Genomic DNA, 25,036 nt, shown 5'->3' with positions numbered 1-25,036 from the left:
TAACTAAACTAAACCAAAAACTAAAAAACTAAGCTAAACTACCAGATGTACTCATGAATAGTATGATGTGCCTGGATAGCATGCAAAGTTCCTCAGTACACATGACAATAATAAAGCAACACCAATACTGTATAACAGCAAGTAAGACATCACTGTGTGTTGGTTCAGTCATGATGAGTTTACTTCTCTATCCTCTGCCCTATAGGGAATATCAGAATCTATCAAATATCTTGCCTATAGTATGTCTTCAAATGATAGAGCTGAGATTCGGTACTAGGTATTAACATTGCACTCAATCAGCTGAATTTATTAGGATTGACAGCTGAATATCACCACGTCAGTTAAAGTCACCATGATAAATTTGCTGCAAAAAACTACAAATTTCTCCCTGCTGACCTGCATCCAAACTTTATGTTAGACACAAAATGCTGGAGTAACTCAGCTGGACAGGCAACATCTCTGGAGAGAAGGAATGGGTGATGTTTCAGGTTGAGACCCTTCTTCAGACCTGTGTATTAGTACTTGTAGACCCTCTAAACCATTTAGATTGTTATTTTACAACATGTAACCTCTTTTCTCACTCCATCTATGATAAAACTTAATTGTTAAGAATTACATTCTGCAAAGATATTATTGCTTAGTTTAATTTAGTTCAGTATAGTTTAGTTTAGAGATACAGCGCGGAAACAGGCCCTTCGGCCCACCGAGCCCGTGTTGATCAGCGATCCCCACACATTAACATCATCCTACACGCACTAGGGACAATTTAGATTTTTATACCAAACCAATTAACCTACAAATCTGTACGTTTTTGGAGTGTGGGAGGAAACCGAAGATCTCGGAGAAAACACACGCAGGTCACGGGGAGAATGTACAAACTCTGTAAAGACAGCCCCCTTGGTCGGGATCGAACCAGGGTAGCTGGTGCTACAAGCGCTGTAATGCAACAATTCTGCCGCAGCGCCTCCGAGCCGCCAAATTTTTAATTTATTGCAGTCCTCCTCAGTATTTGTTATTCTTCCCTATTTGGGGTCATTCAGATTTTGATTCCAAAGTCTCTATTATTACTATAAATTATAAACAACACTAACTTTATGGGACCTGTCCCATCTCCAATTCCAATCTTTAGTCACTCACATGAAAACATAACTTGCACTTATACTGGGCTTACAGGATCCATCCCATTTCCATTTCCAAACTTTAGTCACTCACTTGAAAACATAACCTTGCCCTTATACTGAGCTTTAATTATTTATTTGAACTCCCTATCACAAAAATCACATGTTCCAAGACCTAACATAAAACTTAGGTTTAGATGTGCAGAGTCTGTGTACTGTCCATTCTGCTCTCTTATTCTGCGTAGAAAACAGACTTTGTAGTGATAGATAATCCCACCCCTCTATTGATGTGTTAGAAGACCACATCCTCTCACCAGCATTGGCTTCCTAGCTCCACGATTTCCTCCCCTCCCCATTTCAAATTAAACCCCAGTTGTGCTGTCTGTATAGAGTTTGTACATTGTCCTCGTGACCTGCATGGGTTTTCTCTGGGAGCTCTGCTTTCTTCCCACGCTCCAAAGACGTACAGTTTTGTAGGTTAATCAGCTTTGGTAAAGATTGCAAATTGGCCAGAGTGTGTGTAGGACTAGTGTTAGTTTGCGGGTTTCGCTGGTCGGGGCAGACTCGGTGGGCCGAAGGGCCTTTTCCGGTGCTGTATCTCTAAACTAAACTAAAAAACTAAACAGGCAAAGCTAATTCTGTGCCCATTTTACTTACAAGTTGATTTTCATGGATATGAACTCTACATTGCAACAATTCAATTTCATTTTTTATTAATTGGTCAGCCATACAAGACCAATATGAAAGTTTTCCAGTTCTGTACATCTGTTTCCAGTTGTCATCTGTTGAATTGGCCACTGCTCAGAAACCAAAAGAGAGTAGCAATGAACAAAACCAATCATCTTGTGACTAATCAAGTGCCACTGGGAACATGATATTGGCTTAATGAACATGACATATGCCTTTAATAATATAAAGATCACTTTTACCAAGCACTTTTTAATCTTCCTACGTCATTGCTAATATTTGAAGTATAACCTCCTTTGCTGTCTTCATGGACAATCCGCTCATTAATACGTCCATTCAAGACACAGTTGAATAGCTCCTTTTGTGCATTTAAACATGTTTTAATGTAGGCTGAGCACAATGCTGTGTGGATCTATGTAACTCAAGACCGAATGGCAAGTCCTATTCTCAATAGTACATGAATTATAACTGTAGTATTATTTCAAGAATTGCTTGCCGCGAGAACTTTCTGAAATTAATTACGTGGGACTAGTAAAACAGACCAATGAAACTCAGTAGCAGTTCATCCAGCTATCGGATTTCTTTTGTCGTTAAGCGTAGATACACAGGAAATTCCATCCTTTCCTTTCGGGATAATCTCCCCATCGTTTATCCTTCACAATTATGAATTTTATTTGGCTTTCAAGATTATGCCCGCAATTATGTTATTTTGCACTCACATTTCCAGTGTTTATTTTTACCTCAGCTTCCCATCGATCTCATTAGCACACACTAGAACATAAACTTCAGCACGAACAAACAAAATCAAGGTAAACATTTGGGGCCCAAGGAAACTGCAGAGCTCACACCATATGGTTCTCATAAGGATTCCATAAAAATCCATTCAAACTGCAGGAAATATAGTGGAAGTTGGCCATGATGGTATTCTATATATGTAAACAAAATTGCATAAAAAGTAATAAAACATCGACATTTAATTGGTTTTCTCGCTACAGCTGAATTATTCCCACCAGGCTGATGGCAGGAAATTTGTGTGTGTGGCATAATGATAATCCAAGATGTGTTTGCATACAGGAATTGATTGGCATTTTTATGATAGAGCGCAGTTGTCACATGTCTATCTTACTTACAACTAAGTCTCTTCAATTGCTGGCACAGTGTTTCTGCTCTCCGTACATATCCAAACACAAAACTCACATGAAATGCCATCCTTTTAACGTTTCGATGGATGGAAAAAGGCTCTTCCAAGATGGCGCCCAACCCAGGCGGTTATTTGCCTGCTAGCCACAGAAGCAGGTCTACAAACTGATATTACAATCCCTCTTAACTCTCTACACTGTAAATGGATCGATAGTAATCATGTGTTGTCTTTCTGCTGACTGGATAGCACACTACAAAAAGCTTTTCACTGTACCTCGGTACACGTGACAATAAACTAAACTGAAACTGAACTGGAGTAATGCAGAGGCGTTTATTTTTTCATTTTTAACAGTGAATTACAATAATTTGGCTCCTTTGACGTAGTTCAAAAAACATGGCCCACACCATTTCATGGATGCATTGTCCAATAAAATGTGACACAGTGCTGCAAGTGGAATTGTAAAGCCTTGCTTTACATTTCACCAGTTTCACAACCTTCCCTGACACTTTAAATGATCTACTAACCCCTTGGTGTCTCTGTTCTTACATCTTTTTTAAAATTGTTACATCTCATTTCAATTGGCACTTTTCTTGTGTTTTTTTCTTTCCTTTTCTCATTTCCTTTCTTTATTCCTTACTTGCCCTTCGAGCCTTCTGTAATCAGCCTGCTTCAAGGTTCAAGGTTTCAAGTTTCAATTTATTGTCACGTGTACCAATTAAGGTACAGTGAAATTCGAATAACTATACAGCCATACTAAAAAAGCAACACGACACAAAACTACATAAAAGTTAACATAACTTCCACCACAACGGATTTCCCACGTTCCTCACTGTGATGGAAGGCAATAAAGTCCAATCTTCCTCTTTATTCTCCCGGGGTTGGGGCAGTCTACAGGTCAATAGGCAATAGACAATAGACAATAGGTGCAGGAGTAGACCATTTGGCCCTTCGAGCCAGCACCACCATTCAATGTGATAATGGCTAATCATTCTCAATTAGTACCCTGTTCCTGCCTTCTCCCCATACCCCCTAACTCCGCTATCCTTAAGAGCTCTATCTAGCTCTCTCTTGAATGCATTCAGAGAATTGGCCTCCACTGCCTTCTGAGGCAGTGAATTCCACAGATTTACAACTCTCTGACTGAAAACGTTTTTCCTCATCTCCGTTCTAAATGGCCTACCCCTTATTCTTAAACTGTGGCCCCTGGTTCTGGACTCCCCCAACATTGGAACATGTTTCCTCCCTCTAATGTGTCCAATCCCTTAATAATCTTATATGTTTCAATAAAATCCCCTCTCATCCTTCTAAATTCCAGTGTATACAAGCCCAGTCACTCCAGTCTTTCAACATACGACAGTACCGCCATTCTGGGAATTAACCTAGTGAACCTACACTGATCAGGCAGAGGAAAGAGATTGAGAACCTTGTGTCATGGTGTCAGAACAACAACCTAGGCCTTAATGTCAGCAAAGCAAAAGAGTCTGGCCTGCCCTTATCAATGAAGCTGTTGCAGAGGTGGTCAACAGTTTCAAGGACATCATCGTATTTATTTTCTAAGGTGTCTGAGAAGTTTCAGCATGCCCACAAGGATTCTCTCAAACTTCTGGAGATGAGGACCTGTTGGGCCCAAACCTCTCCTGCATTGGTGCAGCACCCTCTCCTCCCCCTCCCCCTCCCCTCTCCCCTCTCCCCTCCTCCCCCTCCTCCCTCCTCCCCTCCCCTCCCCTCCCTCTTCCCCTCCCCTCCCCTCCCTCTTCCCCTCCCGCCCTCCCCCTCCCCCTCCCCCCTCCCCCCTCCCACATCAGTCCCCCCATTGCTCTCACCGGCTCACTTCGCTCTCGGTCCCTCCTCGCTCTCAGTGGGGCAGTTTCCGTCGACACCGGTGGCTTGGTGCTGATTCGTGGTCTGCGGTGGTCGGGCCAGGCATACCTCTGACGGGTCCTCTGACGACGGTCCACCTGCTGGGTGTGTCCTGGCCCGCTGCCTGCCGGGAGCATCCGGGAGAAGATACGGGTGCATGAAAACCAGACATCAAGACTTGCTTGCTTTTTCCCCACTGCTGTCAGACTCCTGAACTAATAACCAACTTGGAGGTGCTGCCATGTAATTTTATTATTAACTCTACCTCTTTCAGTTATTCCATTAGTGCACTTTGGTAACTTTTTGCACTACCTAAGGTTACACTACAATCTTTTCATCATTCTGCTAATTTGCACTCATAAACCTCCACATTTTTCCTTTAATGAGGCGGCCGGAACTGCATGCAATGCTCCAAATACGACCTATCCAAAGTCCTAGAGAGATCCATTAGCTGTAAGCTCTCTCCTCACATTCAACCTCCCAAAGCACCACACCTCATATTTGCTCGGGTTAAACTCCATCTGCCATTTCTCCACCCATTTCTACAGCTGATCTATATCCCATTGTACCTTCTGACAGCATTCCTCACTGTCTGCAACTCCTCCAGTTTTGTTCTTGTCAGCAAACCTACTTGCCAACCCATCTGCATTTACATCTAGGTCATTTACACAGCAGAGCAGAGATCCCTGCACAGATCCCTGCAGAACCCCACACTCCACTGAACAGAGGCCTCCAACCAGAATATCTACCTTCCACCACAACCCTCTTGTCTTTCATGACTAAGCCAGTTCCAAATGCACATGGCCAAGTCAACATGAATCCTGTACATCTTAATCTTCTGGATCAGCCAACCATGAGGGACCATATCAAAAGCCTCACTTATACAACATCCACCACCCTGTCTTCACAATCTCAATTTAAAAAGCATCTGTGCTAGTCTATGGTCTGCTTTTATTTTACTGTGTATATAATAAAAATGGACTAGATTCCCCTACCAAATAAAATGTTGTTCACTTTAATCATTTGCAGCAGCAGTTCTGCATTCACTCCTACATGTGATCTTCATAAAACTTCCCAGTAGATCTCAGCCAACAACACATTTTGTGCAGAATACAATAGACAATAGACAATAGACAATAGGAGTAGGCCATTCGGCCCTTCGAGCTAGCACCGCCATTCAATGTGATCATGGCTGATCATTCTCAATCAGTACCCCGTCCCTGCCTTCTCCCCATACCCCCTGACTCTGCTATCCTTAAGAGCTCTAATACAGGAATCATTGGCATGGTCGTTTATCTCTACCTCTCCGGTTCACCAGAAGGTAACCTATGGAAAACAAGGTGTGTGCTTATACCTCACATCTTGAAATAATTTAAATATTATTATAAGCCATAAGGGTGGCACGTTTTGCGTAGCGGTAGAGCAACTGCCTTACAGTGCCAGAGACCAAAGTTCGATCCTGACGACGGATGCCTGTCAGTACAGAGTTTGTACGTTCTCCCCGTGACCTGCGTGGGTTTTCGCTGAGATCCTCGGTTTCCTCCCACACTCCAAAAACGTACAGGTTTGTTGGTTAATTGGGTTATCTTAATGTGCAGGGATTGCTGGTCGGTGTGTACTCGGTGGACCGAAGGGCCTATTTCTGCACTGTATCTCTAAACTAAACAAAACTAAATGTCACTACCAGGATTACAGTAAATGGATATTTTCACTATTTTCACTATTTCACTGTTATTGTCCTCGGTAACTGCGAGTTATACTGCAATGATAGGCTGTTGGAGCCCAATGCTTGGCAGCATATTTATTCTGCTTCATCAAGGAAGCTGTAGTAACACGTCTGCCACAGTCATATCTGGAGTGTGTGCAGGAAATTCACATCTAAATCATGGGTTGGAAATGATGGCAGTCACATCATGTTCTAGTTTGACATACAATCAAGGTTAACTCAGCCCGTATAAAATATTCAGAGCTGCTTCATTTTGTCAGGGAAGCATTCATTATTGATCATTTATGGGGACATAGATCAAGTAAGATTAATGTTTAGGTTATCAGTATTTTAATTGTGTTTGTGGAAGTTATTTTGTAGGATTATTCAGTTTCTTAAAAGAGTCTTAAAACAGCCTTTCAGAGCAGCATGGTGGCGTAGTGGTAGAGCTACTGCCTTACAGCACCAAAGACCTGGGTTTGATCCTGACTATGGGTGCGTGTCTGTACAGAGTTTGTACATTCTCCCCGTGACCTGCGTGGGTTTCCTCCGAGATCTTCGGTTTCCTCCCACACTCCAAAGACGGACAGGTTTGTAAGTTAATTGGCTCGGTGTAAATGTAGAAATTGTCCCCAGTGTGTGTAGAGTAGTGTTAATGTGTGGGGATCGCTGGTTGGTGCAGACACAGTGGGCTGAAGGGCCTGTTTCCTCGCTGCATCTCTAAACTAATATCTCTAAATTTCATAGCATTTTTTTCAAAAAATGTGAATCATTTAATGCTGTTATAAGAACGCTCTCTCGTTTATACTCTTCGGAAAGAGAGGAAAAGCTACAAACAACATTTTGCTTCTTGAAAAAGAACAACCAGCATCTAGCAGTACCATCCAACCCACTTATACACATAGAAACATATTTACCATAAAATAAAAGCAAAAAGTGGCTTATGTAAGAAATGTGAAAAGAAAACGCAAGTTTTGAAAGTATTTGATTCATGCACTATTGTATTCAAAACCTCAGGACATACAAATATGGGTAAACCATGATTATTGGTTTTGCTGTTTAAAAGCCTTTAAACTCATCTATGTCATGCCATTTCACTTTGCTGTGTATATAGTTAAAATTGATTGGATTCCACCATAAAAATATTGTTCTATTTAATCATTTGCAGTAGCAATTCTGCATTCTGCATATCTTTCTTCTTTTTTTGTTTATAGTTGGTGTTAGATGTATGTAATAGCCTATGTTTAGCTGTGTATTATGTGGGGGGTGGTGGGGGGTGGGGGAAACTTTTTAAATCTCTTCCTCAACGGAGATGCGACCCTATTCCGCGTCGTATCTCCGTTCGCGCTACGGCCTAACATCATGGAGTTGGCGGCCTCCAGTTGGGATCGGCCTTGAGGGTTCCGGTCACAGGGCCTGTGGACGTACCATCTCTGAGCTGGCCGACCTTCGGAGGCTGTGGTAGCGCTGTGATTGCGGCTGAGACCCTATCTTCAGAGGCTTCGGCTGCGGTCTCTGTGGACCGCAACATCAGGAGCTCGCAGGTCCCTGGCTGGCAACCAGCTTTCGGGAGCTCCAGCCGTAGCAGCTTCGGCCGCCCCAAATTGCAAGGCTCGGTCGGCCCGTTTGCAGGACCTTCAGCGCCCTGCGCAGCTCGGCCACGGGATCGTCCATTGCCCGGCGGGGGCTTCAAAAAATTCGGGAGCCTCGATCGCTTCGATGCAGCAGTTTGACTGCCTGACCGTGGGAGAAGAACAAAGGAGGAGATACGACTTTTTTCCCTTCCATCACAGTGAGGAGGTGCCTGGAGGAGTGGATGGATGTTTATGTTAAACTTACGTAATTGTGTGTTTTGTGCTCTTTATTGTTATGACTGTATGGCAAAGACATTTCCTTCAAATTTATTGATGGAGGAACTGAAGGAAATCCACATTAGGCAGGAAATGGTTTTGGGTAGACTGATGGGACTGAAGGCTGATAAATCCCCAGGGCCTGATGGTCTGCATCCCAGAGTACTTAAGGAGGTGGCTCTAGAAATAGTGGAAGCATTGGAGATCATTTTTCAATGTTCTATAGATTCAGGATCAGTTCCTGTGGATTGGAGAATAGCAAATGTTATCCCACTTTTTAAGAAAGGAGGGAGAGAGAAAACGGGTAATTATAGACCAGTTAGTCTGACATCAGTGGTGGGGAAAATGCTGGAGTCAATTATAAAAGACGAAATTGCTGAGCATTTGGATAGCAGTAACGGGATCGTTCCGAGTCAGCATGGATTTACGAAGGGGAAATCATGCTTGACAAATCTACTGGGATTTTTTGAGGATGTAACTAGGAAAATTGACAAGGGAGAGTCAGTGGATGTGGTGTACCTCGACTTTCAGAAAGCCTTCGACAAGGTCCCACATAGGAGATTAGTGGGCAAAATTAGGGCACATGGTATTGGGGGTAGGGTACTGACATGGATAGAAAATTGGTTAACAGACAGAAAGCAAAGAGTGGGGATAAATGGGTCCCTTTCGGAATGGCAGGCAGTGACCAGTGGGGTACCGCAAGGTTCGGTGCTGGGACCCCAGCTATTTACGATATACATTAATGACTTAGACGAAGGGATTAAAAGTACCATTAGCAAATTTGCAGATGATACTAAGTTGGGGGGTAGTGTGAATTGTGAGGAAGATGCAATAAGGCTGCAGGGTGACCTGGACAGGTTGTGTGAGTGGGCGGATACATGGCAGATGCAGTTTAATGTAGATAAGTGTGAGGTTATTCACTTTGGAAGTAAGAATAGAAAGGCAGATTATTATCTGAATGGTGTCAAGTTAGGAGGAGGGGGAGTTCAACGAGATCTGGGTGTCCTAGTGCATCAGTCAATGAAAGGAAGCATGCAGGTTCAGCAGGCAGTGAAGAAAGCCAATGGAATGTTGGCCTTCGTAACAAGAGGAGTTGAGTATAGGAGCAAAGAGGTCCTTCTACAGTTGTACCGGGCCCTGGTGAGACCGCACCTGGAGTACTGTGTGCAGTTTTGGTCTCCAAATTTGAGGAAGGATATTCTTGCTATGGAGGGCGTGCAGCGTAGGTTCACTAGATTAATTCCCGGAATGGCGGGACTGTCGTATGTTGAAAGGCTGGAGCGATTGGGCTTGTATACACTGGAATTTAGAAGGATGAGGGGGGATCTTATTGAAACATATAAGATAATTAGGGGATTGGACACATTAGAGGCAGATAACATGTTCCCAATGTTGGGGGAGTCCAGAACAAGGGGCCACAGTTTGAGAATAAGGGGTAGGCCATTTAGAACGGAGATGAGGAAGAACTTTTTCAGTCAGAGGGTGGTGAAGGTGTGGAATTCTCTGCCTCAGAAGGCAGTGGAGGCCAGTTCGTTGGATGCTTTCAAGAGAGAGCTGGATAGAGCTCTTAAGGATAGCGGAGTGAGGGGTTATGGGGAGAAGGCAGGAACGGGGTACTGATTGATAGTGATCAGCCATGATCGCATTGAATGGCGGTGCTGGCTCGAAGGGCTGAATGGCCTACTCCAGTACCTATTGTCTATTGTCTATTGTCTATTGTAATAAATGCTTCAATTCAATTCAATTCAATTCAATTCAATTCATTCCAAAAACTCTTTGCGAGAGAAATTGGTCAATAATATTATTGGCAAATTGGATTGCAGTGATCAATGCAACAGAGATGTGTCACCACATTAGCTTCACACAGACATCCAAACCACCATCTAAGCCAAAAAAGGCACTCTATTCCATGTTCAGTCCTTGAAAGAGATTACCTAGAGGGTGAAGGACGAGATGAAAAAATGAGCTTTCTTGAAGAAGTGCAACATCCTCACTGTCTCCTGAGAACCTCTGGCCCACGATTGATCAAAGTGTTGAAGGAGCATTCGGGATGGTATTGAGGTCCTTGCTACCATGCAATGGGAGGAGGCAGAGGTTCTGTATAAATGGCAGAAAGAGCACACCACTACACAAGCTACACCACCCCACACCCTTCTCATCCGATCAGGTTCCACCTCCCCCATCTATGAACGAATCTTTCATAGCCTCAGAATTAAAGGACGTTCCTTTAGGAAGGAGATGAGAAGGAATTTCGTTAGTCAGAGAGTGGTGAATCTGTGGAATTCTTTGCCACAGAAGGTTGTGGAGGCCAAGTCAATTCATATTTTTGAAGCAGAGATAGGTAGATTCCAGTGATAGGAAGGAACAGCTGATGCTGGTTTAAACCGAAGATAGACACAAAATGCTGGAGTAACTCAGCAGGTCAGGCAGCATCTCTGGAGAGAAGGAATGGGTGACGTTTCAGGTCGAGACCCTTCTTCAGACTAGATTCTTGATTAGTACGGGTGTGAGGGGTTACGGGGAGAAGGCAGGAGAATGGGGTTAGGAGGGAAAGATAAACCAGCTATGATTGAATGGCGGAGTAGACTTGATGGGCCAAATGGCCTAATTCTGCTCCTATTACATAGGATCTTGTGGCCTTACTTGTTACTTCACAACTTACAAAACTGAATGAAGCAAGACTTCCTCAGTGCCAAGAACCTGTCCAAGAAGATCTGATTTTACACCATACCTGATTTTCTTTGCAAAACCAAGTTGCTGGTTTCTAATCTCCCCGGCTTATATTACATCCAGTGACACCCCACAACAACATCACCCACCCACACTCATCTCAGTGCATGGGCACTCAAACTAGGTGCTGAAAGGACAAAGGCAGGGATCCTTGTTACCCACTATGCCCTAATCTTTCATGGGATGTGGGGAGACTTGTTTTAAAGACAAGAATTTTAATAACTTCCATTTTTTTTAAAAAGAGAGCATGTTCCATGTTCCATGTCATGAGTAAAGGGTGAAAACTGCAGAAGTCCATTGTACCTTCACAGTTAATGAACATCAAGATTTGTAACATGTGAATAACACCAACCAAAGTCACTCTCTGTCCAGCAATAGCACTCATTTACCAATGGAACGTCTGAAAAGTGTTAAAAAGCCATCAGACCACACATTAGTCCAGAGCAGAAATGACAGATAATTTGTACAGAAGTAGTGCTTTCATGGGTGTCCGTAATAGCTGACACAATATTTTTCTCTGGGAAAGCCATAAATTGAATTTTGTGGTGAGAATAAGAACAGGGCCAGTAATCCTCAGCATTATTCATGTGTAAAGCGGACAACAATCAGTGTCCTCCCAAATTCCTGTCTTAGCCATCCAGCACTTCCAGCTGTCTTGTGATAACAGTATGTCTTTGAGACTCACTCTTTAAATGCAGGCAATGGTGTGAAGTCCTTAGATTCGCCTGGCTTCATGCATCAAATTTATTAGAAAAATTAACCATGTGTTTTTCTACTCAAATTCCGTTTAAGAGTATAAATCTTGGTTAATGTTGAACTATTTCGATGGCACTTTGAATATGCATTTTAACAAGACTAAAAACCATGTTCATTGAGACTTTAATAATTGCTGAGGATTCGAATGTTTTAAAACCTTTTCTTTCTTTGCTTTAATTGCTAATCCTTTGAAGGCACTGAATTAAATTGCTAGGACTCGCTCCCCTACAGCATTGTGGGTAAACCCAGACCTCAAGGACTACAGCGGTTCAAGAAAGCAACTCATCACCGCCTTCTCAGGAGCAACTAGAGATGGGCCGTTAAATGCTTGCTCTAATCTTCCAAACATCTCATTGTTGAGTACATCATGGGCCCATATAGCTCCCAATGACACTGCAGTCTCATTCATGGAGCCCAATGTCAGAAGATCCTTCATGAGGGTGAACCTACATCTGGCCCTGATGTGGTACCTAAATGCATACTTACAACGCATGGCCGAATGGGCTAGAGTTTTTCTGGACATCTTCGAGTTCTCAGTCCTTAGATCTGAGGTCCCCATCTGCTTTAAAATGACATCTATAATGCAGCTACAACAAACATTGGTTAGACCACACATGCAAAATAGTGCACGCTCTAAACTCTAAGGGATGTGGAAACAACACAGAGGTTAAGAGTTTAGAGTTTAAAGATACAACGTGGATCAGAGGCTGGGGGGAAACTTGATAGAAATATATAAAATTATGAGAGGCATAGGTAGGATAGATAGTCTGAACATTTTTCCCAAGATGGAATGTAAAAGACTTAAGGAGATTTAAGGTGAAAAGTGCAGCGTTTAAAGATGACACCACAACTCCATGGGATGTTTTTAGGGGCAGGTTTTTACAGAGAGAGCCTGGAATGCACTGCCAGTGGTAGTGGAGGAGGCTTATAGAATAGTGGCATTCAAGAGGCTTTTAGATAGGCATACGGATATGTAGGGAATGGAGGGACATGGATCACGTGCAGGGAGATGAGATCTGTTTAACTTTGCATCATGTTCCCATTGACATTATGGGCTGATGGGCCTGTCCCTATGCTGGCTGTTCTATGTTCCATGTTTTATGGATCGAATGGATGGCTAAAGTTTTTTCTCAAAGCAGGGAAGTCTGGAACTCGATGTCATGGGTGTAAAGTGAGCGGCAAGAGATTTAAAGGAGATCTGAGGAGATCTGGAAATGGTAGAGGCAGATTCAAGATGATGTTTAAAATATATTTATGCTTACATGGGAAAGGAATAGAAACATAGAAACATAGAAAATAGGTGCAGGAGTAGGCCATTCGGCCCTTCGAGCCTGCACTGCCATTCAATATGATCATGGCTGATCATCCAAAATCATTACCCCGTTCCTGCTTTCTCCCCATATCCCTTGAAGGGAAGACACAGGCATAATGCCGGCAAATGGGTTAGTATGAATAGGCATTACAGTCAGTATGTGCTCAAATTGGGCCAAAAGAGCCCATTTCTGTGTTGTACGATGCTATGATTCTCTATTGCACCTATTGAAAGCCCTGTCCACAGCATTGTACATTCAGGCGAGCAAGCTTAGTTTAGTTTAGTTTAGTTTAGTGTAGTTTTGTTTAGATATACAGCGCGGAAGCAGGCCCTTCGGCCCACTGAGTCTTCATTGACCAGTGATCCCCGCACATTAACACAAGCCAGGGACAATTTACACTTATACCAAGGATACAAACCCAAGCCAATTAATCTATAAACCTGCATGTCTTTGGAGCGTGGGAAGCAACCAAAGATCTCAGAGAAAACCCAAGCGGTCACGGGGAGAACGTACAAACTCTATACAGGCAGCACCCGTAGTCGGGATCGAACCAAGGTCTCTGGCTCTGCAAGCGCTGTAAGGCAGCAACTCTACCGCTGTGCCACCGTGGTGCACAAACTAAAATTTCGTAATGGTAGCTTTGAATCACTGAAGAAGTAACAATCAGGAAATAAATCTCGATCAGGCTCGAAACAGAGCATCCCAGGGCAAGCAGCTGGTTTGCTTCAAGAACTTTCAACTTGTGTGGTAACGTTTCTGGTCAAAAGAATGAGCAAATAATTTCTGTTTTATACAAATCATTCCTAATAAATTGCTTCCAGGGGGTGATACTGCTTCCTCAGCATCATTGACCCATCAGGTTTTAAAACGACATTGTTAAGATTAGTCCAAGTTTAATGTGTTCATATTAAATTCCTGTTTCGGCAGAAACATTAATCCTTCAGCTTTGAAAGAATGAAGACATTAAATTGTACAGATATTCTTTAAATTTCCCCGAGTTTCTCATGATCTTCTGTCAATACTTCAGGAAACCAAGCAAATAACTGTAAACAGTCCTCGATGCTGAAGTTGAATCCTTGTCATCTTCTACCCATTTTCTACCCTCTGCAAAACTGGAGTCATTTAAAATACTGCTGTGTGGTCCTTATTTATCCATCACCATGTTTGAACTTATCTACATGAGCTTTTTGATTAAATAAAACCTCAATTTTAAAGTTGCTGCCCCGTTATCCACTATCTGTTGCAGCCCTAGAAACGAGGAACTGCAGATGCTGGTTTACCAAGGAAAGACACTAAATGCTGGAGTAACTCAACACGTCAGGCAGCATCTCTGGAGAACATGGACAGGCGACGAGTCTGATTCATCGCCTGTCACCCGAAACGTCACCTCTCCATGTTCTCCAGTGATGCTGCCTGGCCGGTGGAGTTACTCCAGCATTTTGTGTCCAATCTTTAGAGATTTCTGGACTCCTTCAATTCTAGTTTCTTGAGCAGCTTGGATTTTAATTGCCTCACCATTTTCAGTAACACCTTTGACAACCAAGCTCCTCAACTCTGGATTGACTTTATAATTTCAGTGCCGTCTCCCTATTTATCTATAGGCGGCACATTGGCGCAGCAGTAGAGTTGCTGCTTTACAGCACCAGAGCCCCAAATTCAATCCTAACTACGGGTGTTTGTCTCAACGGAGTTTGTACGTTCTACCTGTGACCGTGTGGGTTTCTCCGGCTGCTCCGGTTTCCCCCTCCACATTCCAAAGATGTGCAGGTTTTGTAGGTTAATTGCCCACTGTAATTTGTCCCTAGTCTGTAGGATGGAACTAGTGTACAGGGGTCGCTGATCGACACAGACATGGTGGGCCGAAGGGCCTGTTTCCATGCTATGTCTCTACGTTAAACTAAATAAAAACAAATAAATAAATAAAATCTCCTTAAAACGGAGCTTGCAGCCTCATCTCTTGTGGTTTAGATTCAAAGTTTGTATTATAGAATCCCTTTGAAGAGGTAGAGATCGCAACATAAATGCAGATTGCCGATTCTCTAAGGGTCTACTGAAGTTGGGGCAGGACAACATCAAGTGAACTTTTTGGCAACTCACCAATTTTTAGTAATGATTTGGATTAAGGCATAGATAGTTTCTCTATGAAATTCAAAAACATCACTTAAAAGGATTTTTAAAAATCTGGGAACAATATACTCATTCTTTATAGTTTCACAGCTTCATTGGTCCTTTGAAGGGCCTCTGTTGACCATCGGGCAGTAAGCTGTTTGATTTCACTCAATTTCTTGGGTAGTTCTTGGAGGTGAAACTGTATTTGTTTCCACTGCTGCTTTGAGGTCTTAGAGATACCTGGTGAAAATGCACACCTCCAGATTCAATAGACAATAGACAATAGACAATAGGTGCAGGAGGAGGCCATTCGGCCCTTCGAGCCAGCACCGCCATTCAATGTGATCATGGCTGATCATTCTCAATCAGTACCCCGTTCCTGCCTTCTCCCCATACCCCCTGACTCCGCTATCCTTAAAAGCTCTATCCAGCTCTCTCCTGAATGCATTCAGAGAATTGGCCTCCACTGCCTTCTGAGGCAGAGAATTCCACAGATTCACAACTCTCTGACTGAAAAAGTTTTTCCTCATCTCAGTTCTAAATGGCCTACCCCTTATTCTTAAACTGTGGCCCCTTGTTCTGGACTCCGGGACAGTTTCTTCCCAGCTGCTAGCTGTTATCAGGCAACTAAATCATCCTACCACAGAGCAAAATCATCCTACCTCTCTTTTGGACAGGAGAAACAGTTTCAAGAGCAGCAAAAATGGTGTGAACGTGAGAGGATCCATAATATCTATTTCATGCATAAATTGACAGAATTTTTATCTGGGAATATGTGATGAATTAATGATGCGCTCCGGTACTGAAACCTTTTGGATATATGGCCTGTAATAAATAGACGCCTGAGCTGAAATGTGCTAACCAGCAATGCATTAAAACGTTACATGCATTAGACATTTTTATTATCGGCTAGAGTAGGAAGGTTACAAGGCAATTATGTGCTTGTGTGCAGATTATCATTTAAGTGCCTCCATATTAATGAACATCCCACTCCATTAAATGATTGAAGTAAGAGTATGTTTGAACATCCTGTAAAACGTACATTGCATCTCATTTTAAGGTCAGGCACTGTCACACGGCAGGGTGCATAGTCCTGAGCCAAGCAAAAGTAAGGAATCAAAGGTTTGCACCATTCAGTACTTTTTTCAACCAGACAGGAAGGGAAGACTAGCTGTGTCTGATCATGCACTCTTGTTACCAGAAACAATGTGACCGGAATGGAAACAAGGCCGTGATTTACTTAAAGATAAGCCCAACTTTCTATTTTGTTTCTTTATTTCTTTGGTTATTTTCACATAGTGCAGATAAGACTCCCCCAAAAATAATGATGTGCTTGGAAATAGCTCTCACAGAGTTCTCATGATTTATTTTGTGTTTTTTTCTCAAATATTAATGATATGTCTGTAGAGGGTAAATGGCAACTCAATTATCTGAAAAAGAAAATTGACTGTTCGAAGTGTTGCATGATTCATAGAGTCATAGAGCATGGAAACAGGCCCTTCAGCCCAACTTGTTCATGCCAACCAAGATGCCCCATCTAAACTTGTCCCACTTCCTTGCTTTTGGCCCACATCCCTCTAAACCTTTCCAATTTTTTAAAAATGTTGTTATAGCCACTGCCTTCATTACTTCCATATACCCACCACCCTCTGTGTGAAAAACGTTGCCCCGCAGGTTCCTATTAAATCTTTCCCATCTCATCTTAAACCAATATCTTTTGGTTCTAATCTGCCCTCCTCTGGGTAAAAGACTCTATGCGTTCACCCTGTCTACTCCCCTCATCAGCCCTCAGTCTCCTGTGTTACAAGGAATAAAGTCCAGCCTCCCTCCATAGTTCAGGCCCTTTCATCCTGGCAAGTCCTGGTAAATCTTCTCTGCACTCTTTTACGCTTAACAACATCCTTTCTATAGCAAGGTGGCCAAAACTGAACACATTTTACAGTATTTTACACAGTAATGTATTCAAAAGAGAGTTAGATATAGCTCTTAGGGCTAACGGCAACAAGGAATTGTGTGACCAGTATCTCATATTCCGCTTGGGCAGCTTACAGCCCAGTGGTATCAATATTGATTTCTCTCACTTCAGTTAGCCCCGGCATTCCCTCTCTTTCTATCCCTCCCCCACCCAGATTGCACCAGCTTCTCGTTTTCACCCAACAAACAGTTAACAATGGCCTGTATCATAAAATGCTTGAGTAACTCAGCGGGTCAGGCAGCATCTCTGGAGAGAAGGAATTGGTGATGTTTCAGGTCGAGACCCATCTTCAGACTGATGTCAGGGGGGGCGGGACAAAGAAAGGATATAGGTGGAGACAGGAAGACAGTGGGAGAACTGGGAAGAGAGAGGGGAAGGGAGGGACAGAGGAGCTATCTAAAGTTAGAGAAGTCAATGTTCATACCGCTGGGCTGTAAACTGCCCAAGCGAAATATGAGGTGCTGTTCTTCCAATTTGCGGTGGGCCTCACTATGACACTGGAGGAGGCCCATGACAGAAAGGTCAGACTGGGAGTGGGAGGGGGAGTGGAAGTGCTCAGCCACCGGGAAATCAGGTTGGTTAAGGAGGACTGAGCGAAGGTGTTGAGCGAAACGATCGCCGAGCCTGCGTTTGGTCTCGCCGATGTAGAGAAGTTGACATATGGCCTGTTTCCTTTACCATTGTTAATTTTTTGCAAATCTTTTATTCATGGTTCTTTATCTCTCTCCATCTTCGTCAATATCTCTTGTCTCCCTTATCCATAACCAGTCTGAAGAAGGGTCTCGGCCCAAAACGTCACCCATGCCTTCTCTCCAGAGATGCTGCCTGTCCCGCTGAGTTACTCCAGCTTTTTGTGACTACCTTACCAACAATTTGGTCACTTGTGCTTATTGTGGACGAAGACCACTAAACATTTTGTTTATCAACTACAATCTGAGGAAACTCAGCAATCATATTTAGTTCATTGGCAACTTAGGCAGCCTGAGTTTCAATTTTTACTCCAAATCTGAGCAAGAAAATCCAGAAAAAATGGTTCAGATTTTGTATTAAACTATGATGGCTTTTTGTTTGTTTTCTGGGAAAGTGCAGGGAATTAGTCCCCAGCCCAGAATTCCACAAATCTGAGTAGGGTTTGAGGCAGAAAGAGATTCTTACTAGAAAGTAGTGACAGCTACTTCTGCAGGCAATGTAACTCTTGATGAATACCATAGAGTTTAAAGAGAAAAAAATTAACCTTTTTAAAAACAAACTATCAATTGTTTCTCATGTAATTTTTGTGGTTTTGCATCTATTTACTTCCCAACCCATAACATTAGTGCACAATTTTCTTGCTTGACTAACAATCCAAACCTCTTTGGAGGGTAAATCTTTTGTCTTAACCTTACAAAAGCAATCATTGAAAGTTTCAGTTAGGTGAATAAAGACACAACGACAGTGTTCACTTGCTTCAACCACCAAGGAAATATTGTTTCTTCCCTCAAAATACTAAGAATAATGACTGATATTTTTAATCATGATTTTACCATGAATTGCTCAAGATCATTTAAATGCCCTGACCAGCACGTCATCATAGATTATTAAAGACATTTTACTCTCCCCCCACCCACCATGGTCCGTTTTATCGAGGGTTTAACTGTACATCCTAAGTTATACCTCCTGCACTATGTATGCTACTCTTCTGGACCTGCATGGAGATGAATTTAAATGAAGTCAAGTCAAGTTTATTTGTCACATGCACATACAAGATCTAAATCTAAAACAAAATCTAATGATGTGCAGTGAAATGAAACGTCACCCACAGTCCAGCAACAGAGCAATAGAAATAAACAATTTCACACACAATCACAACCAATACAACACAAAACAAAAAAGAAACATCCATCACAGTGAGTCGCCTCCAGTCACCTCCTCACTGTGATGGAAGGCCAGAATGTCTTTTCTCTTCCCCTGCCATCTTCTCCCGCGGTCAGGTTGTTGAAGTTGCCACGTTCCAGGCCGCGCTGGACGGTGAAAGGTCCATGGCGGGCCGACCCAAGCCCCGCGATCCGGGGCGGGCGAAGACGCTGCCGCTGCTGGAGCTCCCGATGTCGGCCCCCACCCAGGGCAGGGCCTGCGAGCTTCCGACGTCCAGATGGTAAGTCCGGTCCACGGGCTCTGCGAACCAGAGCCCAGGTGGTCCCAGCTGGAGGCCGCCAGCTCCAGGTGTAGGCCGCAGCGGGAATGGAGACACCACCCAGAAAAAGGTCGCGTCTCCGTTCGGAAGCGACAATTTTACAGTCCCCCCTCCCCCCCACATAGTACACAACCACAAAAAACTACATCGCATCTAAACACTACAATCAAGACAAAAATAGAACATAAAACACAAAGACAGACGGACTGCAGGTGAGCCGCAGCTGCTAGGGCAGCGCACATGGCGCAACCATAGAGTTGCTGCCTTACAGCGCCAGAGACCCGGGTTTGATCCTGACTACGGGTGCTGTCTGTACGGAGTTTGCACGTTCTCCCCGTGACCTGTGTGGGTTTTGGCTGAGAGCTCCGGTTTCCTCCCACACTCCAAAGTCATACAGGTTTGCAGGCTAATTGGCTTGGTAAAATTGTAAATTGTCTCTTGTGTGTGAAGGATAGTGTAAGTGTGGTTGGCGTGGACTCGTTGGGCTGAAGGGCCTGTTTCTGTGCTGTATCTCTAAACTAAACTAAACTAAAACAAAATGCTTTGGCTTATTATTGCCATGTGTACCGAGATACAGTGAAAAACCTTGTTTTGCGTGCTATCCAGGCAAATCATACCACACATGGGTACATCGGGTAGTGTAAAAGAGAAAATAAACAGAGTACAGTAAACTATTTGCCAATGTAGGGTTCAAGTAATGTTCTGTTTAGCTGATTTCAAACCCACTGATCCCTTCCCAAACGTTACCTCTCAACCAGCCACCTAGCACCATTCTCCCATCTCAACTCATCACTCAGGTTTGGTTTAGGAATACTATGGACTGCTGTAGCAGCCTCATAGCCAAGGAGGCTAAACCTTGAGGTTTGCTGGAACATGTTCTGTACCACCAATGTAACAAAGAAAACGCAAGGAACTGCAGGTGCTTGAATCTCTAGTAAAACACAAAGCGCTGGAGTAACTCAGCTGGTCAGATAGCATCTGTGGGGGACATGGATAGACGATGTTTTGGGTCGGGGCCCTTCTTCAGACAACATTGGTCATTCGGTTGGGAATGTTAAAGAAACAATCTTACAGCCTATGAATGGGTCAGGGTCGTGACGTGAAGGATCGCTGGGTGAAGCTCTGAGTATGAATCCATGCACTCCCCTGTACCCCAGCTGTGGACTTCAGTCCCAGTCTCATCCAGCAAACTTCTTGGAGAACAATGTCACAAAGACTTTTGGATTAACCAACAGCGGGAGCTCTTCAACACCCAGACCATCAGCAGACAGTTTTGTCATTAATCGTTTCCAGCTTGCTGTTCATTGTCACTTCAAGACTGGACGGTTTTACTGGAGACGGAAAGATTCATGATTTCATATTTTTAAAATATTTTTCATATTTCAGATACAGCGCGGAAACAGGCCTTTTCGGCCCACCAAGTCCGCGCCGCCCAGCGATCCCCGCACATTAACACTATCCTACACACACTAGGGACAATTTTTATATTTACCCAGTCAATTAACCTACATACCTGTACGTCTTTGGAGTGTGGGAGGAAACCGAAGATCTCGGAGAAAACCCACGCAGGTCACGGGGAGAACGTACAAACTCCTTACAGTACAGCACCCGTAGTCAGGATCGAACCTGAGTCTCCGGCGCTGCATTCACTGTAAAGCAGCAACTCTACCGTTGCGCCACCTTGCCGCCCTTGATGAGTACGGGTGTCAGGGGTTATGGGGAGAAGGCAGGAGAATGGGGTTGAGAGGGAAAGATGTTTGAGCCATGATTGAACGGCAGAGTAGACCTGATGGGCCGAATGTCCTAATTCTGCGCCTATATGATCCAAGTACACAAATGCATAGGCGATTCTGATTTATCACAAAACTAGCGACATAGTTACCTTGTCTTGGTCTTTCTTCAGACTTAAAATTGGCGGTGGGGGTGGGGGAGAAACTGGAGGCGAGAAAAGAACATGACAAATCAGGATTGACAGCAGATGACTTCAGGCAGTGTGGTTCCATTTGTTGGCTAGGGAAGGTGTGATCTCAAGAACAATGTATCCCTCTTGAGATCACACCTTCCCTTGCCAGTAATTGGGGACCACCCTGCCTGAGGCCATCTGTTTCCTACCGTCCTTTTGTCCTGGTCTTCAGATACTTGTTTTCACAATTGTTCAACGTTTGCACTGGTGCATTGACGGTGATGGTGAATTTCATCAATGATATCTGCATTTGCTCTCAAGATATGATAAGCAATCTGCAATTGCAGGGTGTTACTGTGAATCTTAATTGTCAGAAGGCAGTATTGTACAGCACAGGCTGATTGATAAAGCATATCTGTCTTGAGGGTGTTGAATGTAAAGACCCATTCTTTGGTGTGCTTCAGTGAATGAGTCAACAATGAATAGGAACTTGGTCTACAAAGCCCTCTAAGTCGGAAGAAGAGTTCCGACCCAACATGTCACCTATTCCTTTTCACCAGAGTTGCTGCCTGACCCGCTGAGTTACTGTAGTTTGTGTCTATCTTTGGTCTACAAACGTGTGCACCTACAAGTATAATTTCACAACTTACCCTTAATATTGGACTTCAACTCAGAGCAAACACTCCAGTAGGGGCAGCAATAGAGCATACAAGCAGGTGCATGTGTCATCTTGTTGTCTTCCAACAGTTAACACAATGCCTTTGTGCTTTAAGAAAATAAAGCCTTTGTATGGAATCGAGAGCCAGAGGACATAGGTTTAAAGTGAGGGACGAAAGATTTAATAGGAACCTGAGGGGTAACTTTTGCACACAAAAGGCGGTATACAACAAGCTGCCGGAGGAGGTAGTTGAGGCAGGTACTATCGCAATGTGCGAGAAACATTTAGACAGGTACATGGATAGGACAGGTTTAGAGGGATGTGGGCCAAATGCAGGCAGGTGGGACTAGTGTAGATGGGACATGTTGGTCCTTGTGGGTACGTTGGGCCTAAGGGCCTGTTTTCATGCTGTATGACTCAATGCCTCTGATTCCATGACTATATGGAATCTTCAGGACCCACCAAGGCAATGAAAAATCGAAGTGTCATCATTATTATAAAACACAAAATGTGGCAACAACTTTACACAAGGAAAACTCCACAAAACAGAAATTAGATGGCTTTGATAGATTTCTATTCTTTGTTCATTAGCAGGTAAAATTGCCCAAGACATTTATGGAGCTCCAGTGATCAGCGCAACGAGAACTTTTTTCTCTATTCGAGAAGGGAGATGCAGCCTTATCTGATCTTGTAAGACCGAACGTCCATCAGTGCTGCGCTCCCTTATTACTTCAGCGAAATGTCAACCTAGATTATGTGCTCAAGTCTCTGTCTTTGAGTATATAATCATCTGATTGAGATATATGGATTCTACAACATGCTGTAGCTGACAAACTGCTTGCAACAGTGGAACTGTAAGCCTGTCTACTTTCTTTCAGTTACGATTTTTATCAGGCACTACAAGCAGGAAAGTTTTTTTTGCCTCCACTGGGCTTAATTTCAGGTTGCAGAGGGTATTCTTGATACTCTACACCACACAGATGTATATGTTTCTCCATGTTCCTGGAAAACTCATTTGGCCTCTAATCAGCATTGTGCCTCTTTTTAATCAATCATACTGGCTGGTGGAGATTAGCTTTGCTGCACTGTGACATCATTATTGCACATGATCTGCTTTAGAAACTGCAGATTCTGCTTTTATTATGAGAAACAGCTGTATCGTAGGGACTGGATATTTATTTATCTAAAGTGTATTGTTAAGATAATGTGGACGAAAATGTGTGGGGTGGGAATGGGGAGACTGGTGAAGGATGATAGATAAACACAAGATATATTTTCAAGAAGTTTTCCATTGCCATCTCAGTTCTAAATCAGGGTAAATTGGACAGTTAAGGGGGGAAATAACGAGAGCTATTTTTTCTTTCAGTCCCTGCATTTAACTTTCATTTCTGTTTATAGGTGGGTTTAATTATCTGCCCGTCTTCCCCGATAGATTAAAATATTAAAGCAGCTGTTTTTCATCTTCGATTGGGTGAGATCATGTGTCGTTTAGTTAACATGAAAGAATAGAAGCAAATGAACTAATATTGTGAGTGACTTTGTATACCTCTGTTGCAATGCCCTGGGCCATCAGTGAAACATTTTAACCAAGATAACATAACTCCATCATAAAATAGATTCTTATCGGATTACATTTCATAAATACATGGAGTAAAACTCTTCACGTTTGTTGAGCTGGATTAATGGGCTTCTGTATCCTATTACATCAATTTTCTCCATCTGCAAACTAGGCCCATTATACATGGCCAGATCATAATTACCGTGAAAAGTGGTAAGAAATTATATTAGTGATCCCGCTTGTTTTAAATTTGGTCATAAAGTACTTTACGAGCATTTACATTATGAAAGCTGTCGGTAAAAATTATATTTGCAAAAGAAATTTGTGAAGCAGTTTCGCACATCAGCCTTAAGCAAGTGCAGATTGCATCTCATGCCATAAGTGTTGTTGTTCATGTAAGTTTTATACGTTAACACAGCCAGCTCATCCTACACTGATGTATCACAGTTTATTAAGGCAACTGCTCTGCCCAAGACTGCAAGGAATTGTGGGGAGTTGTAGATGCAGCTCAATCCAATGTACAAACCAGGTTCAAGAACTTTGAGGAAGTTAATAGCAGGACAGACAGAGGGAGGTTGTAGATGTTGTTTACCTCGATTTTCAGAAGGCCTTCGATAAGGTGCTTGGGTTGCTAGGGAAGATGAGAGCCCATGGTATTAAAGTGAAGATACTAGAATGGATAGCAGGTTGGCTGGATGGCAGAAGACAGAGTTGCAATAAAAGGCGATTTTCAGGTTGGCTGCCAGTGACTAATGGCAAGGGTCAGGGCCGCTTCTTTTCACGTTGTATATTAATGATTTGGACGAGGGGCTTGAAGGCTTTGTGGCCAAGTTTGCAGATGATGCTAAGATAGGTGGAGGCGCAGGCAGTGTGGAGGAAGCAAGGACTCTGCAGAAGGACTTGGACAGGTTGGGAGAGTGGGCAGAGAAGTGGCAGATGAAATTCAGTATAGCAAAGTGAGGAGTCATGCATTTTGGTAATAAGAATAAAGGCGTAGATTATTTTCTAAATGGAGAGAAAATCCAGAAATCCAGGAATGTTGGCCTTCATAACAAGAGGAGTTGAGTATAGGAGCAAAGAGGTCCTCTGTAGTTGTACAGGGCCCTAGTGAGACCGCACCTGGAATACTGTGTGCAGTTTTGGTCTCCAAATTTGAGGAAGGACATTCTTGCTATTGAGGGCGTGCAGCGTAGGTTTACTAGGTTAATTCCCGGAATGGCGGGACTGTCGTATGTCGAAAGACTGGAACGACTAGGCTTGTACGTCCGACAGGGGGCCACAATTCACCTCTGAGCTGTGGTCATCCATGGCCCAACTGCTGGGGGTTAACCTGCACCGCACCACAGCGTACCATCCGCAGGCGAACGGCCTGGTGGAGCGTTTCCACCGCCAGCTCAAGGCCGCTCTGAAGGCCCGGCTCGTTGGCCCGGACTGGGTTGACGCGTTGCCGTGGGTTTTACTGGGTGTCCGCACCGCCCCCAAGGAGGACTTGGCCACCTC

The sequence above is a fragment of the Rhinoraja longicauda genome, chromosome 3 (assembly GCF_053455715.1).
Source record: "Rhinoraja longicauda isolate Sanriku21f chromosome 3, sRhiLon1.1, whole genome shotgun sequence".
Lineage (NCBI taxonomy): Eukaryota > Metazoa > Chordata > Chondrichthyes > Rajiformes > Arhynchobatidae > Rhinoraja > Rhinoraja longicauda.
The sequence above is the reverse complement of the archived record's forward strand: the minus strand, read 5'-3'. Positions refer to the sequence as shown.